The following is a 16,215-nucleotide window of genomic DNA, read 5'->3' on the forward strand; positions in this document are numbered from 1 at the left end:
AAAGCCGACCAGGCAGCTTTTCCCGGTTACTTGGGTGGTCTATGCTTATGCTTTGCTTCCTTTTTCGTCAGCAAATTGATGAAGTCCAAGTTTCCCGCGATAGCCCGAGTGCTCAATCGACTAGGTGTCTTCTTTGCAGTGACAACTTTGTTCACGTCCATTACAATTCCATTTCCTCTGTATCAGCAGTTCAAAAATAACAGTTTAAACTAATTGTTGAGTAGTTTTTATTCAGTTACTTTGTTCTGAAATTTTAGTTAGTTCAGTTAAATTTGTTAAGAAGCAAGTTAACAAACTCTGTTCTCGTATGTGAGAAACAGAGTATGCATATATTTATTGTAATCGATTACTTCTTTTACATTTTTAATGAGAATCAGTCAAGTTATTCTCTCCATCTTCTTCATCTTCTTCTTTTTTTCTCGCCTCTAAATTATTACGGTTTAGTTTCTACTCTCTTCTAATTATAATATTACTAATGTTCCACGTATTTCAATTAGTTTTCACATGAATAAATGCTGAAAGTTGTAATTTTTTATGCTTTTGAATGAATCAATGCTGAAAGTTGTAATGTTTGGTTTCACTCAAAAAAAACAAGACAAGATTTGGCTTTCTTTAGTTCTACTCTTTTAACCGGGTCGACTGTCAGGTCTCATAGGTGATACGTCATCGGATTGGATTGAAAATGGGCTAGGGCGAATCGAGTTGGGTCATTGGGGTGTGTTTGACAAAGGACTTGAAAAAGAGATTGGACTGAAAATGTAGCAGATTTCATTGATGTAAAAAAAAAGATAAGAAAGTTTTGTATGAAAAAAAAAAAAAAAAAAGAAGGAAAAGGAAAAAAAATTATTTTATAGTGATTTTTTTATTTGAAAAGTAATAAAAAATTATTGATATGAAAAAGTAAGAATATTATAGTTAATTTTGAGATGAATTTTTTGAGTTTTTAGGTCTGGTCCAGTTCAGTCCAGTCCTGGCACAGGACGTGGAGTTTTTTCACACCGCAGAAGCTGCACTTCTTGTGCAGTTCGAAAAGAAACGTAGTAACGGTAATAGTGGCAGGCAGCAGACACAGTGGCAGTGCATCATTAGTTTTCTTTTGACCCTAAATCTCGAATCTTATGCGTTGAAACGTGGAGATTACTAGCTTGGATTTAAACTTGAGAACTAAGAAGAGAAATGTATTTTCTTTTGCTGGTGTAGTAGTGGTCCTACTGGGTGTGGGTGGTTCATTTGTTTGAAGGCTTGAGTCTTGAGATGGGAAGAGAAGAGGTGAGAGGAGATGAGAAGGTAAGAGAAGATGAGAAGGTGAGTTTGGTGAGGAGTGAGCTAGTGAGGAGCGAGGAGGTGAGGAGTCTCATGAAAGGTGGAAATAGAAGACAAGAAATGAGTGGTTAAAAGATAAGAAGGAAATTTTAAGGAAAAAAAAAAACCCGCAAGGAGTAGCCGAGTAGGTGTGCCGCGTTAGTTGAAGTTGAAGGAACAAAAAAATAAAAAATAAAAAGTAAAGAGAGTCAAGAAAGAGTTGTCGGCAGAAGAAGACGTGGAGTTTTAAGGTAGAAAAAAAAAATATTAAAGAGAATAGAAAGGCATTAGATTCTAGAAGGTGAAGAGAACCAAGACAAAAAAATAAATGAAGAGAGTAAATGTAAGCATTAAATTTTAGAAGGTGTGAAGTGGAATTTTAAGGAATAAAAAAATAAATAAATAGAAGAGTAGGCGTGAGGAGATGAAAAGTTTTTTTTTTTTTTTTTTTCCTACAAAGGTGAGAAAGTTTAGAAAACAATTTAAACTAAAATAGAAGTACTAAAATTAACTAGTGTGGGAGGAAGTTTAGAAGACAATTTAGAAGATAATTTTTTTTTTTTTTTTTTTTTTTTTTGGTTTTGTTTGTGTTCCATCATTTCCTTTTTTAATTCATTATTTGTTTTTATTGGTTGCTGTGTTTGGTTTATTTTCAAGAAATCCCTCAAGATACCTCTAATTTACTGAAAGATACTCATTTTTCTTAGATACTATTAATTGTGCTTAAGTTTATTTTGTAAGTAGTTTGTATTATTATGTGTTTGTGATGGTTAGATAATATTTTTCAGCCTACAAAAACAAAAAACGGTATTTTTCAGCCTCACGTTGTCATAAATGACACTACAAAAAAAAAGGTCATTAGTGGCGACTTTGAGTTGCCGCTAATGAGCACAATTCCCAATTTTTCAACCTCTAATTTTTTACAAAATTTTAACACAACCTCTATTAGAACACAAAAAGATAAAAAAGATGAAAGATGAGAGATGAAAGAGAAATATTTATATTAAAATAATGTATAAGAAACTCTTTTAGTTCCTTACACATTGGGTAGCACTATAGCATTCTCAATGTTTAGAGAAGCTGCTACATACAGGTGACTTTTTGTGGTTTCTTTTGAAATTTTCCATATATATAGAGAGAAAGAAATAGGTTATAAGGTATCTACTACTAGTACTCTAAGAGTTGCTTGTTTACCTTGTTAGGCAAAACAACGTAATTTGCTTTTGAGTTAATAAAAAATTTAGCAAAGTTAGTCTGCATTATGTTATGTTCAACAAACTTGTTTTATGTTTTAACAAATAGAAGCTTGTTTTTTTGTTTTTTTACATGTATACACAAAAAGAAAGAAGAGATTCAAACGAATAGAACTTGTTAAAAGCCACTTAAAATAGTAAAACAAGCTTGTTAAAAGTCTTTTCCTTTTTTCCTTTTCATTAAAGTATTAATTAAGTTATTAAATTTATTTCTTTATATCAATTTAAATTTTTAGAATTAGTAATAATTTAATATCGTATCCGAACTAAAAGTCTTGAATTCGATGAGAACAATAATATTAAAATATTAATTAAATTATTAAATTCAGATGCGTAGCCATGCCGACAGGCGACAAGAACGTTGTCATTATACTGATTGGTAACAAAAGCTATCTCAAGGATCAGTGGGCAGTCCCCACTGAGGACGCCAAAGAATTTGCTCAAAAGGAAGGACTGTTTTTCTTGGAGACTTCGGCATTACAACTTGCAAGGGACTAATGTTGAAACTGCCTTCTTGACTGTGTTGACAGAGATCTTCAACTTTGTCAACAAGAAGAACCTAGTTGCGGATGAAAATCAAGGTAATGGGAACCCTTCTTTGGCTGGCAAGAAGATCCTTGTCCCAGGTCCTACACAAGTGATCCCAACCAAGAGCAGCATCTGCTGTAGATCATGATTTGATTGAACTGAGGTTTCAGAAAATGGGAATCTTGGTTCTATGTTTCTCGAAGCAATTTTTTGAGGGGTGTGGTGTATTTCCTTTGTATATTTTACATTGCTTCAGTGTAGTTTTGCACGAGCGGCTGATTAATTGCATGTTAGGAAATGGGAGAAAGAACTAAGGATGAAGCTGAGTTGGAGATTGTTTGTTACTAATTTGTTGTATTGAAAAATTTAAGTTTACGTTCTCTTTGCAATATCAATTTCACCCTCCCCATAAATCTTTGAATGCCCCGGAGACAGAACCTCTTGACAATCAAGAAAAAATGAATTGACACTCTTCTACCAGTGTTCCATCAATTTTTTAAACAAATTTTCATGGGAAAAGTACACTTTACCCCCCCAAAGTTTGGGGCAAATTTAAATTCAACCTCATATGTTTTAATTTTTGCAATGCACCCCTCCAAACTTGCAATTTTTTTTCAATTCGACCATTGTTATTCCAAAATTTCCATATTTTCCTGATAATAGTGTTCGGTGTCTTTTTGTAGTCTATTTCGGACTCCGTTTTTGGCGTTTTTGTTTTAGATCTAGTTTGTCGATATAGATCTAGTTTTTCAAATTCAAATCTACTCGTCTTCACCTATCAATGCATGTCTATGATATCGTGCTTTTCCGCAGCTGCTTGTATTGAAAATTTTGTTTTGTTTTGTTTTTTTTTGTTTTGTTTTGTTTTTTTTTTTTTTTTGTCGCGGTCTTTGGGTCGAGGATGTGAGTTGTTTTCCTAACCTTTTAGGCCGAGGAGGAGTAAATCGGTGTGGGGATTATCTCTTACAGCCGGAAAATAAAGTTTGAAAATTTGGGCTACCCATGTCTTAGATCTAATCTGCTTTGAGCATATTTTTTTTCATAACTATAATTATACATAGGCTAGCAGAATCTAAAGTCATAGATAATACTTGATTGTAAGAATTTTCTGATTGTATCTATATTTTTTTTTTAACCTCATAGTTTTTTAATGAAATCGGACAACATTCCCATTAAAAAAAAAAAAAAAAGGAATTCGAATTAATAAAAGCTTATTAAAAGCCACTTAAAAAAGTAAGAACCGAATTGTGACACTCGTTAGTTGTTGGTGGTTAAGGTACAGAGGGGAAAGATCGCTGCTGCCTCCTGCCTGGGCTTCGATTTTATTTTATTTTTCTTTTTGTTGGTATTAATTATCTAAAGAGGAAAGTCAAGGGTAAAAGGCTCCGATTCCAGAGGTTGATATATACAAATTTCCCCATTGGTATCTTCCAGGTACATGTTAACGTGATTAGTTTATTGTGCTTTTTCCTGTATTCTTCTTACTAAAAGTCTAAAATACATTTTTTCCTTCATCAGATAAATCTTTTTAGGAAGCCGGGATTTGAAATGGTACTTCTTCTGATCATTGGAGAAAAAAATATTCAAGTGGGGCTAGAATGAAACGTGCTTAATTAGTACTGAATGTGGATTCTGGAAAGTCATTGCTCAATTAAACATGCATGCACCGAAGCCTCGCACTAGCTAATACGACCTACGAATATGTTTCTCTCTTCTTCTTTATTTTTTGAAAAAAATAAAGAAATTTTTGAAAAAATATATATATATATTTAAATAAAATAGTAAATTTGATAGTTAAAATGGTAATTAAAACTACTTAAGATGCTTTAAAAAAGTGAATAACTAAAATAGGAAAATGTGATTTTTAACCGGGTTGACCCGTGGGTTTCATAGGTATCGGGTTGGATTGAAAATGGGTTGGGGCAGATCGAGTTGAGGCATTGGGTTTTGGAGTCATGAGTCAGATTTTCATGTCCAATTCCCTAAGAGCACTAGCTTCCCTTTGATTTTCCTTAAGTTTAAGGAACAAAACTACTTTTTGCTTTTCTAACCAAATATACTTCAAAATAGTTTTCCTTACATTTCCTTATACCATAAGCAGCAGCTTTTCTTTGATTTTCCCAAAGTTTAGGAAACAAAACTACTTTTTGCTTTTCTATCAAAATATACTTCACAATAGTTACCCTTACATTTCTTTATACCATTAAAATATTATTTCTTTACAAAATACAAGTTTCATATCTACCCTCCAATTTTTTACAAAATCCCAACACAATCTCCAATAAAAGGCAAAAAGATGAAATAGGAGAGGGGAAAGAGAAATATTTATATTAAAATAATGTATAGGGAAGCTCTTTTGGTTCTCTACACATTGGGTAGCACAGTAACATTCTCAATGTTTAGGAAAGCTGTTGCAGGTGAATTTTTGTGGTTTGTTTGTTTATTTTTTTGTTATTTTTTTAATTTTCCCTATATATAGGGAAGTAAATGGATTATAGAGTGTCTGTTGCTAGTGCTCTAAAAGTTGCTTGTCTACCATGTTTAGGCAAAACAATGTAATTTGTTTTGAGTTAATAAAAAATTTAGCAAAGTGAGCCATTATGTTATGTTCATCAAATTTGTTTTATGTTTTAACGAATAAAAGCCTTTCTTTCTTTTTTCTTCACATGTATGCACAAAGCGACAAAAGGGATTAATTCAAACAAATAGAACCCGTTAAAAAAAGTAAAATAAGCTTGTTAAAAGTATTTTCCTTTTTTCTTTTCTATTGAAGTATTAATTAAATAATTAAATTTATCTCTTTATATCAACTTAAACTTTTAAGATTAGTAATAATTTAACATGATATCAGAACTAAAAGTCTTGAATTCAACAAGGATAGTAATATTAAAATATTTATTAAATTATTAAATTCAGCTTAAACTTTTAAGATGTAACAATTCTCCCCATCCGACCACTTTGCATCTTCCAACTGTAATATAGGATCTTTCCATTTTATTCTCAATATTTACAATATAGTTTCCGTTGGTTATTGGCTCTTTTTGGTGGAGGGTCCCAGCCACCACCCTTTGCAGATTTTGCAAAGCATTTGCTTCTCTCGAAAGGTTTTGTGCAGCACATGGGCAGCCACCATTGTTGACGTTGTTGCTACATCTTTAATTATCACTTCAGTTGTTTTGCTCCAGAATGAATTCGATCAGCCAAGCACAGCCCATGAAATTTTCTCCATCTATTTGAGTTGAAGCTTATTAATTAGAAAGTGGCTCGTTTCTTAGCTTGGTTGGACCTGGACCATGGCCTAGGCAAGTTATGGTGTTCTGCATTTTTCTTTTGGATCGAGCAGGTACAGAGCAGTTACAAGTGCATATTACAGGGGTGCTGTTGGGGCAATGCTGGTTTACGACATTAGAAAACGCCAGACCTTTGATCACATACCTCGTTGGCTGAAAGAGCTGCGTAGCCATGCCAACAAGAACATTGTCATCATACAATTGGTAACAAAAGCGATCTCGAGGATCAGCGGGCAGTCCCCACTGAGGATGCCAAAGAATTTGCTCAAAAGGAAGGACTGTTTTTCTTGGAGACTTCGGCATTGCAACTTGCAAGCGACTAATGTTGAAACTGCCTTCTTGACTGTGTTGACAGAGATCTTCAACATTGTCAACAAGAAGAACCTAGTTGCGGATGAAAATCAAGGTAATGGGAACCCTTCTTTGGCTGGCAGGAAGATCCTTGTCCCAGGTCCTGCACAAGTGATCCCAACCAAGAGCAGCATGTGCTGTAGATCATGATTTAATTGAATTGAGGTTTCAGAAAATGGGAATCTTAGTTCTACGTTTCTCTAAGCAAGTTTTTGAGGGGTGTGGTGTATTTCCTTTGTATATTTTACATTTCTTCAGTGTAGTTTTTGCACGAGCAGCTGATTGCTTACATGTTAGGAAATGGGAGAAAGAACTAAGGATGAAGCTGAGTTGCAGATTGCTTGTTACTAATTTGTTGTATTGAAAATTTAAGTTTACATTCTCTTTGTATCAATTTCACCCTCCCCATAAATCTTTTGAATGCCCCGGAGAAAGCACCTCTTGATTATTAAGGCAAAATTAATGAACACTCATCCACAAGTGTTCCATCAATTTTTTAAACAAATTTCCATTTTTCATGCCATCTCTGTAAGCCTTCTGCCAGCAAGATGACGGAAAAGCTCTTTCAGCCATTCACCCCTACTGCTGTCAAGCTATCCAAAATTTTGAGATACATCCAGTTGGAAGATGCAAAATAGTGAATTTTGGAAATTTTGGATACTTTGAACAGACTATTTTTTTTTTAATCGATGGGGGGAAGGGGAAAAGGGGAAGACGGTTTAAAAGGCTTGTTTTTCTTTTTTAAGTGGCTTTTAACAGGATTTTATTCGTTAAAACATAAAACAAATTTGTTGAACGTAACATAATGGCTCACTTTGCTAAAAATTTTTATTTTTTAAATAAAAATATTTAGGAGAAACTTCACTTTAAACCCTTGAACTACCGCTCGTTTTTAAATAAAAATATTTAAAAACTCTCAATTTACACTCATGAACTTTCAATTTCAATTAATTTACCCCATTCGTTAGATTTAGTCGTTAACTTTTAACGGAAATGCCTAAAAAGACCAAATTACCCTTCAATTTTCGTTTTATTTTTAATTTGAAATTAAGGGTGAATTTGAAATTTTATAAAAAATCGAGGGATGTAAACGTTATTTTATCACTTTTAACATTTAAAATCTGAAGGATGTGGGTCAATTGAATCAAATTAAAAGTTCATGAGGTTAAATTGAGAGTTTTTGAAATTTAAGAAGGTCTTCTCAAAACGCGCGATAGTTCAAAAGTCTAAAGTGAAGTTTCCCAAAATATTTAACAATAACTCAAAAACAAATTACATAGTTTTGCCTAAACAGCAACATTTAGGGAATCGGACATGAAAATCCGACTCACGACTCCAAAACCCAACGCCTCAATAAGATCTGCCCAGCCCATTTTCGATCCAAACCCGATGACCTATGAGACCTGCAGGTCAACCTAGTAAAATGGCAAGAGTAGAACTTGAAATAGGTGGGACATTCCCATAAGCAATAAAGTAGCAATATTATAATTAGAGGAAAGTGGAAACTAAAACCGCCATGAATGAAATTGCATAGACCAGCCAAGTAATAATTTGGAGGCACAGAGGAAATGGAATTGTAATGGCTGTGAAGAAAGCTGTCACTGCAAAAAAGACGCCAACTCCTTCGAGGACTCGGGCTATCACAAGAAACTTGGGCTTCATGAATTTACTGACGAAGAAGGAAGCAAAGGATAATACGTATTCAAAAGAGAGCACGTAGAAGGTTGGAGAGAATTTGGAGTGAACTTGGGCGTACGTGAGAGCTATTGCAGTTGCCGATGCTAAGCAAAAGTTCTCCATGTTGTTATGCACCACTTCCAAATCAAATGGCTCGGCGCCTGCTTCTACGTCTTGAGGTGGCTGTGGCTGGGGAAGAAATTTCTGAAAAAGTTGCCACAAAAGTGTGAAAATACTCATTTTTCAATGACCTATGTGGGTATTTGCGAGTGTGCTGCTTGTGTTTTACAAAGGGGTTGGCCTCTACTGCTTTTATATATATACATACACAGGTGTGGTATTGTTGTAAATATATAAAAAAAAACTTATTTACAACAATGCCATAGCGGACATGACAAATATATTATTTATATATCATCATGGCAATGTTGTAAATATGTAAAGATAAACACATGAGGTTGTCACATGCGTGGCAATGTTGTAAATATGTAAAGATAAACACATGAGGTTGTCACATGCGCTTGCTGTAAATATTTACAACAATGCCATGGCGGATTTGAGTCAGAGACGACGTAAACATCTTTACATATTTACAACATTGCCATGATGATATATTTTTGTTAGGTCTGTCATGTCCGCTATGGCATTGCTGTAAATGTGCAAACATGTTTACATGTAAAATATTACATATTTACAACAATGCCATAATGATATATATATTTGACAGGTCTGTCACATTCGTCATGGCATTGTTGTAAATATGTAAGCATGTTTAATATTTACAACAATGCCATGATGATATATACATTTGCAGGTCTGTCACATTCGCCATGGCATTGTTGTAAATATGTAATGTGTACATATTTACAACAATGCCATGGCCGATGTGACACTTGCAAATATTTATCATGTGTGTTCCTACAAGGACATCAGAGTGTCAGACTAAGAAAACAAAACTTCGTATCATTGCCATTTGCCGGCGATATCAAATAAAAGATAAATGTTTTTGTAAGAATTTTCAAACTTTGGGACATCAAATAAAAGATAACTGTTATTGTTATTTGGCAGAGAGCAATTAATTTTAGAGAGATCGAGTAAACAGAGGGTTAATTAGGGAAATAATAAAACTGTAAAGAGAGTTTGTGAGACCCTAACTTGGACCAAGACCCCGAGAGACACGGGCTTTCAACGTGAATGTTTGTCGGCGGGCCGCAGCCTCGCACTAATACACTCATGACCTAAATGAATAAAAACTATTAAAAACTTTCTCTTTTCTTTCTTATTTTTTGAAAAAAATTAAAAATAAATAAATTTTTAAAAAAATAATATTTAAATGAAATAGTAAATTTTATAGTTAAAATAGTAAAACTACTTAAATACTTTAAAAAAGTGAATAGCTAAAATAAGAAAATATGATTTTTAACAGGGTTGACCCACGGGTTTCATAGGTCATCCAGTTGGATTGAAAATGGGCTGGGGCAGATTGAGTTGAGGCATTGGGTTTTGGAGTCGTGAGTTTGATTTTCACGTCTAAATTTCCTAAGAGCACTAACAGCAGATTCCATTTGATTTTTCCTAAGTTTAGAGAACAAAACTAATTTTTGCTTCCTTATCCAAATACATTACACAATGGCTTCCATTACTTTTCCTTATACCATTACAATATTATTTCTTTACAAAATACAAGTTTTATTCCTATCCTCTATTTTTTCACAAAATTCCAACACAATTCCCATTAAAAGGCAAAAAGATGAAAGATGAGAGAGAAAAGAGAAATATTTATATTAAAATAATGAATATGAAAACTCTTTTGGTTCCCTACATATTGGGTAACATTGTAGCACTAGTAGCAGCTTCATTTTGATTTTCCCTAAGTTTAAAAAATAAAACTACTTTTTACTTTCCTATGAAAATATAATAGTTTCTCCTACATTTTTCTATACTATTAAAATATGATTTTTTTACAAAATACAAGTTTCCTACCTACCCTCATATTTTTCACAAAATTCCAACACAATTCTCAATTAAAAACAAAAAGATGACAGAGGAGAGAGAAAAGAAATGTTTATATTAAAATATGGGTTAAATGATGGAGTTCCACAGACGCCTTACACGTGGACTGGTACCTGTGTTTTCAATGCGACACGTGGACTGGAACCTATGTTTTCAATGCCACAACAATCAAAATATATATATATATATATATATATATATATATATATATATATATATATATATATAGTGGCGGAGCTAGATGTTTCACAATGTAGGGGCCGTAAAAAAAATTTTCCGCGTCCTAAAATGTTTTTTTTGCATCCTAAAATTTTTTTTCACACTAAAAAGTTGGTAATTCACACAAATGTAATCAGTTCCTGACTTCCATTGCTGCCCTACAAAGACATAACAGTATGACACTCATTTAAATTATAAACAATTTTTGGGTGCTCTTCTTTCATCAAGGAGAAAAAAAAAAAAAAAAAAAATCAAGATTTAATGCATAAAATTAACTCTAAATCAATTCTACTTTTTAAGAGAACAAAGGATGTAAAACCCACATGATATCTGATCTTCGGACCTTCACTCTTATAAGTTACAAATGCAATTTATTATTTATCAATGATTATGGCTTGGAGTTGGAGTTGGAGCGTCTCTACGTGACTGCGTCTGTCTGACTCTGAGAGAGAGAGCGTTTCAGAGCCAGAGGGACTGAGGGAGAGAGACGGAAAAGAGAAAGGGAGAGAACTCAGAGGAAGTGTGGCTGCGAGTGCGTGAGAAAGAGGGAAAAGAAACAATTTTTTTTTTTTTAGTAACTCGTGGGGGCCATGGAGGATGGAGCAGACCAGCAATAATTTTTTTTTTTAATATTTCTTGTAGGGGCCGTGGCCACCTCTGGCTTACATGTGGCTCCGCCACTGTATATATATAAAGAGTTTTGGGGTAGCTAGCCACCCCATTTTGGCCATAGGGGGTGGTCGGCCACCCGCATTTTAGTTAGGGGTGGCTCGGCCACCCCCATTTTAGTTAGGGGTGGCTCGGCCACCCCCAAGCAAACCACCCCCGTGGCCCTTGGGGGTGGTTCGACCACCCCCTGGCTGGCCATTGAGCCACCCCTAGTTAAAATGAGGGTGGTCAACCACCCCTTATGGCCAAAATGGAGTGGCTAGCCACCTTGAAACTCTTTAGATTTTTTTTTTTTTGGTTACATATTATTTTATGAGATATGATATAGCCACAACTTAAATCCAACTTTGGTCCAACTTCTAGACTAAATTTCTCTTTCTCTCTAGTTTAAGGCTCTCTCTCCTCCACATGCAGTTTTTTTTTTTTTTTTTTTTTTTTTTTTTTTTATAATTTAAATTTAAGAGAAAAGTTGGGCCAAAGTTGGGTTTAAGTTGTACCTTTATCATTTTCCTTATTTTATTAATTTTTTAATCTGACATGGCATTGAAAACACTGGTAACAGTCCACGTGTTGCATTGAAAATATAGGTACCAGTCCATGTGTAAGGTTTACGTGGAGCTCCGTCAAAAAATCTAACAGAATCGTGACGGAAGTACCAAGTGGGTTTATCTGTTTACTTTAGGTACCATTTTTGACATTTTTGAAAACCAAGGTAGCTATTTGATTTTAGCATAATACTGGAAAGACATTTAACCCTATTTTATTATTTTATTATTTTTTTTAATCTGGCGTGGCACTGAAAACACAGGTACCAGTCCATGTGTTGCATTGAAAACACAAGTACTAGTCCATGTGTAAGGCATACATGGAGCACCGTAAAAAAATCTAGCAGAATCGTGACAGAAGTACTAAGTGAGTTTATTTGTTTACTTTAGGTACCGTTTGTGACATTTTTAAAAACCGAGGTGACTATTTGATTTTGGTGTAAAACACAGGTACTGAAAATGTATTTAACCCTTTAAATAATGTATAGGGAAACACTGAGAGCATTCACAGCAGCTCCCCTATATGTGGGTCTCTTCCCTAAGTTTAGGAAAAATGTCAAAAAAGTTACAAAAGCCACCCACAGCAGAGTCCATATATCAAACATTAGGATCACTACAATGCAACCCAATGTATAGGGTTGCACTGTAACAATTATTGTGCTTATTAAAATAAAAAAATAAAAAAACTCATTCTCTCTCCTGAATCATTAAAAAGGTAGAAAAATAAAGAACTAAATAAATAAAAAGAAAAAGTAAAGAAATGATATTTAATTAGTATAGAGAATGATAAAGAGAAGCAATTGTAGAGTGTATGTAGTCTTTGTAGATAGGAAAGTAAAAAGTAGTTTTGATTCTTAAATTTAAGGAAAATGACAAGAAAGCTGCTAGGAATGCTAACCCTTGAAAGTTGGTTAAATGTATGGAATTTGATGTGAGTAGGTTTTTGTGGTTTTTTGAAATTTTTCCTAAACATAAGGAAAGGAATGACATATAGGGCATCTGCTATTAGTGCTCATTCTCAATGTTTAGGAAAGCCGCTACATGTGACTTTTTGTGGTTTTTTTTAAAAAAATTCCTATATTATAAGGAAATGAATGGGTTATAGGGTGTCTATTGCTAGTGCTTTAAGAGTTGCTTGTTTACCCTGTTTAGACAAAACAATGTAATTTGTTTTTGAGTTAATAAAAAACTTAGCAAAGTGAGCCATTATGTCATGTTCAACAAATTTGTTTTATGTTTTAACGAATAGAAGTTTGTTTTTATTTTTATTTTATTTTTTACATGCATGCACAAAGAGAAAGAAGGCATTCAAATGAATAGAACCGGTTAAAAGCCACTTAAAAAAAGTAAGAGTTAAATGCTTTTTTAGTACCTGTGCTTTTCGTTAGAATCAAATAGCCACCTCGGTTTTTAAAAATATTACAAATGGTACCTATGGTACGTAAATAAACCCACTTAGTACTTCAGTCACGATTCTGTTAGTTTTTTCGACGGAGCTACACGTAACCCAATGTGGACTGGTACATGTAGTTTTGGAGGCAACACGTGGACTGGTACTTGTGTTTTTGGGTGACACGTCAGATAAAAAAATGTGTAAACTAATATGTAACAACAAAAAAAAAAAAACAACAACAACAACATCAAAAAACCAATAAAACCAAAAAAAAATTAACACTCTTCCATAAGTGTTCCATCAATTTTTTAAACAAATTTCCATATTTCATGCCATCTCGATCTGTAAGCCTTTTGCCAGCAAGATGCCGGAAAAGCTCATCCAGCCATACAGTGGGGGTGATTCACCCGTACAGCTGTCGAGCTATACAAAATTTTTTGATACTTCTACTTGGGAGATGCAAAGTAGTCGGAGGATTAATAATTTGCCGTAATATTTGGAAATTTTGGATACCATTTTTTTTTCTTTGTAATAGATGGGGGGAGGGGAAAAGGGAAAGACTTTTAACAGGTTATCGGCTTATTTTTCTTTTGGACAGTTTTTTTTTTTAAGCGGCTTTTAACATGATTCTATTCGTTAAAACATAAAACAAATTTGTAGAACATAACAAAACATAATGGCTCACTTTGCTAAATATTTTTTATTTTTTTATTTTTCTAATAAAATATTTAACAATAACTCAAAAACAATTACATCGTTTTGCCTAAACAGGCTAAACGTACAGCAACTCTTAGGGAATCGGACATGACAATCCGACTCACGACTCCAAAACCCAATTTGCTCCACCCCATTTTCGATCCAACCCGATGACCTATGAGACTCGCAAGCCAACCCGGTTAAAAGGAAAAACTAAAGAAGGCCAAAATTGAAATACGTGGGACATTCCCATAACTAGTAAACAAGTAATATTATAGTTAGAAGAGAGTGAAAACTAAAATCGGCAGGAAGGAATAGACCACCCAAGTAATAATTTGGAGGCACATAGAAAATGGAATTGTAATGTCAGTAAAAAAGGCTGTTAGTTGGAAGAAGACGCCAACTCCTTCGAGGACTGGGGCTTTTATAGGAAACTTGGGCTTCATGAATTTGCTGACAAAGAAAGAAGCAAAGCATAATATGATTCGAAAGAGAGCACATGGAAGGTCGGAGAGTATTTAGAGTGAACTTGGGCATGTGACACAGCTATTGCAGTTGCCGATGCTAAGCAAAAGTTCACCATGCTGTTATGCACCACTTCCAGATCAAGTGCCTGAGCGACTGCTTCTTCGTCTTGTGGTGGCTGTGGCTGGGGAAGAAATTTCTGAAAACGTTGCCACAGAAGTGTGAAAATACTCATTTTTCAGTGACCTATGTATTGCTAGCTAGTGTACGTGCTGCTTGTGTTTTACAAAGAGGTTGGACTTATATATAAAAAGGTGGTGGCATTGTTGTAAATATATATTTATAACAATGCCACCACCTTCAATTGAAGCTTCCTTTCAATTCTCTGGCTTTACATATATATATGATATATATTGTACTTTGCTTTGGCTATATATATATATATATATATATATATATATTATCATGCTTTGCGAAGAAAAAGAAATGGATTGTTGAAGGTGGATTATATCTGCTAGCCACTGCGTGTTTTAAGCTTCGCGGAGGGGAAAAGACGCCAACTCCTTTCTCTTTATCTCTCTCTAGATGATCTCTTGAAACGATGAAAATGACTCGATTTTCCTTTTCCTTTCCTTTCCTTTTCCTTTTCTATATATATTTGAAAAGCCGAAGAGAAGCCGATGGGTTTATAAAAATGACACGAATGCCCGCTGGATTTTTCGTGTGTAATTTGTGTTAGTAGTGGCTAATAATAAAATATTACTATTAAGAGTAAAGTCCTCTTAATCCCTCAAACTATTAATTTAATAGTAATCTCTTCTTAAACTATTAATTGTGATAATTTACCATCGAATTACCAAAACAGTGACAATGTATCTTCTAATGATAGTAAAATGACAAAATTATTTATATACAAAAAATACTCTTACAATTTTTTTTTAAAAAAAAACAATTAAATATATTTAAATTTTAAAAATATATATTAAAAACTCTCTCTCTCTCTCTCTCTCTCTCTCTCTCTCTGTATCGCCGGACTCTCTCTCTATCCACCGGAGAATCACTGCGCCGTCACTCTCTCTCTCTATCCACCGGATAATCCCCGAGCCGTCAGCTTACGCCGGAGAAGATCCGCTGCACCATCACTCCGCCGTCGCTGTCGTTGGAGAAGATCCATCTGCCGGTGCTGTCGGGATCCACCGGAGAAGATCCACTGTAATTATTAAATATGATTCATCTAGTAATTGGATTGGTTGGGTTGTGCAGCACCTTCAATGTAGTTGTTGTGAACACTATGGAACTTCTGTGCTGTTTATGGTTCAGGGCTCTTCAACAGTGTGGTTGTTTATTCATCCAAAAAAAAAAAAAAAAAACCAGTGTGGTTGGAATGGGGGTGGTCGAAACCGCCCCAGAGGGTCTGGTGCTCGAGTTTTCGTCTGGTTCCCCTGCACCTCTCGCATATTCGGCAATTTTCAGCAGCAGAATTTCTATGTGGAGTACGATTTGGAAAATGAGAGGTTTGCCTTGAGTGCACTGTTTTCTTTAGGGGGGGTTTTGTGTTTGTTCTTTTGAGTGCAAGTGTCAGGCTCAGGCAATTAAGAGGCATATATATGAATTTTTGTCAAGCTAGCAACAGCAGCTGTAGAACTTGGGAATTGAAGCGGCCGTAGAAATGGGAGAAAGAACTGAGGATGAAGCTGAGTTGCAGATTGCTTGTTACTACTTTGTTGTATTGAATATTTAAGTTTACATTCTCTTTGTATCAATTTTACCCTCCCCATATATCTTGTGAATGCCCCGGAGAAAGCACCTCTTGA

At 34.5% G+C, this 16,215-nt stretch overlaps 1 pseudogene; it reads left to right on the plus strand.

The window, feature by feature from the left end:
* Positions 1 to 2,894: 2,894 nt before the first annotated feature.
* Positions 2,895 to 6,874, plus strand: LOC148583173 (ras-related protein Rab11A pseudogene; annotated as a pseudogene).
* Positions 6,875 to 16,215: the final 9,341 nt, after the last annotated feature.

The sequence above is a fragment of the Corylus avellana genome, chromosome 11 (assembly GCF_965113065.1).
Source record: "Corylus avellana chromosome 11, dhCorAvel1.hap1.2, whole genome shotgun sequence".
NCBI lineage: Eukaryota > Viridiplantae > Streptophyta > Magnoliopsida > Fagales > Betulaceae > Corylus > Corylus avellana.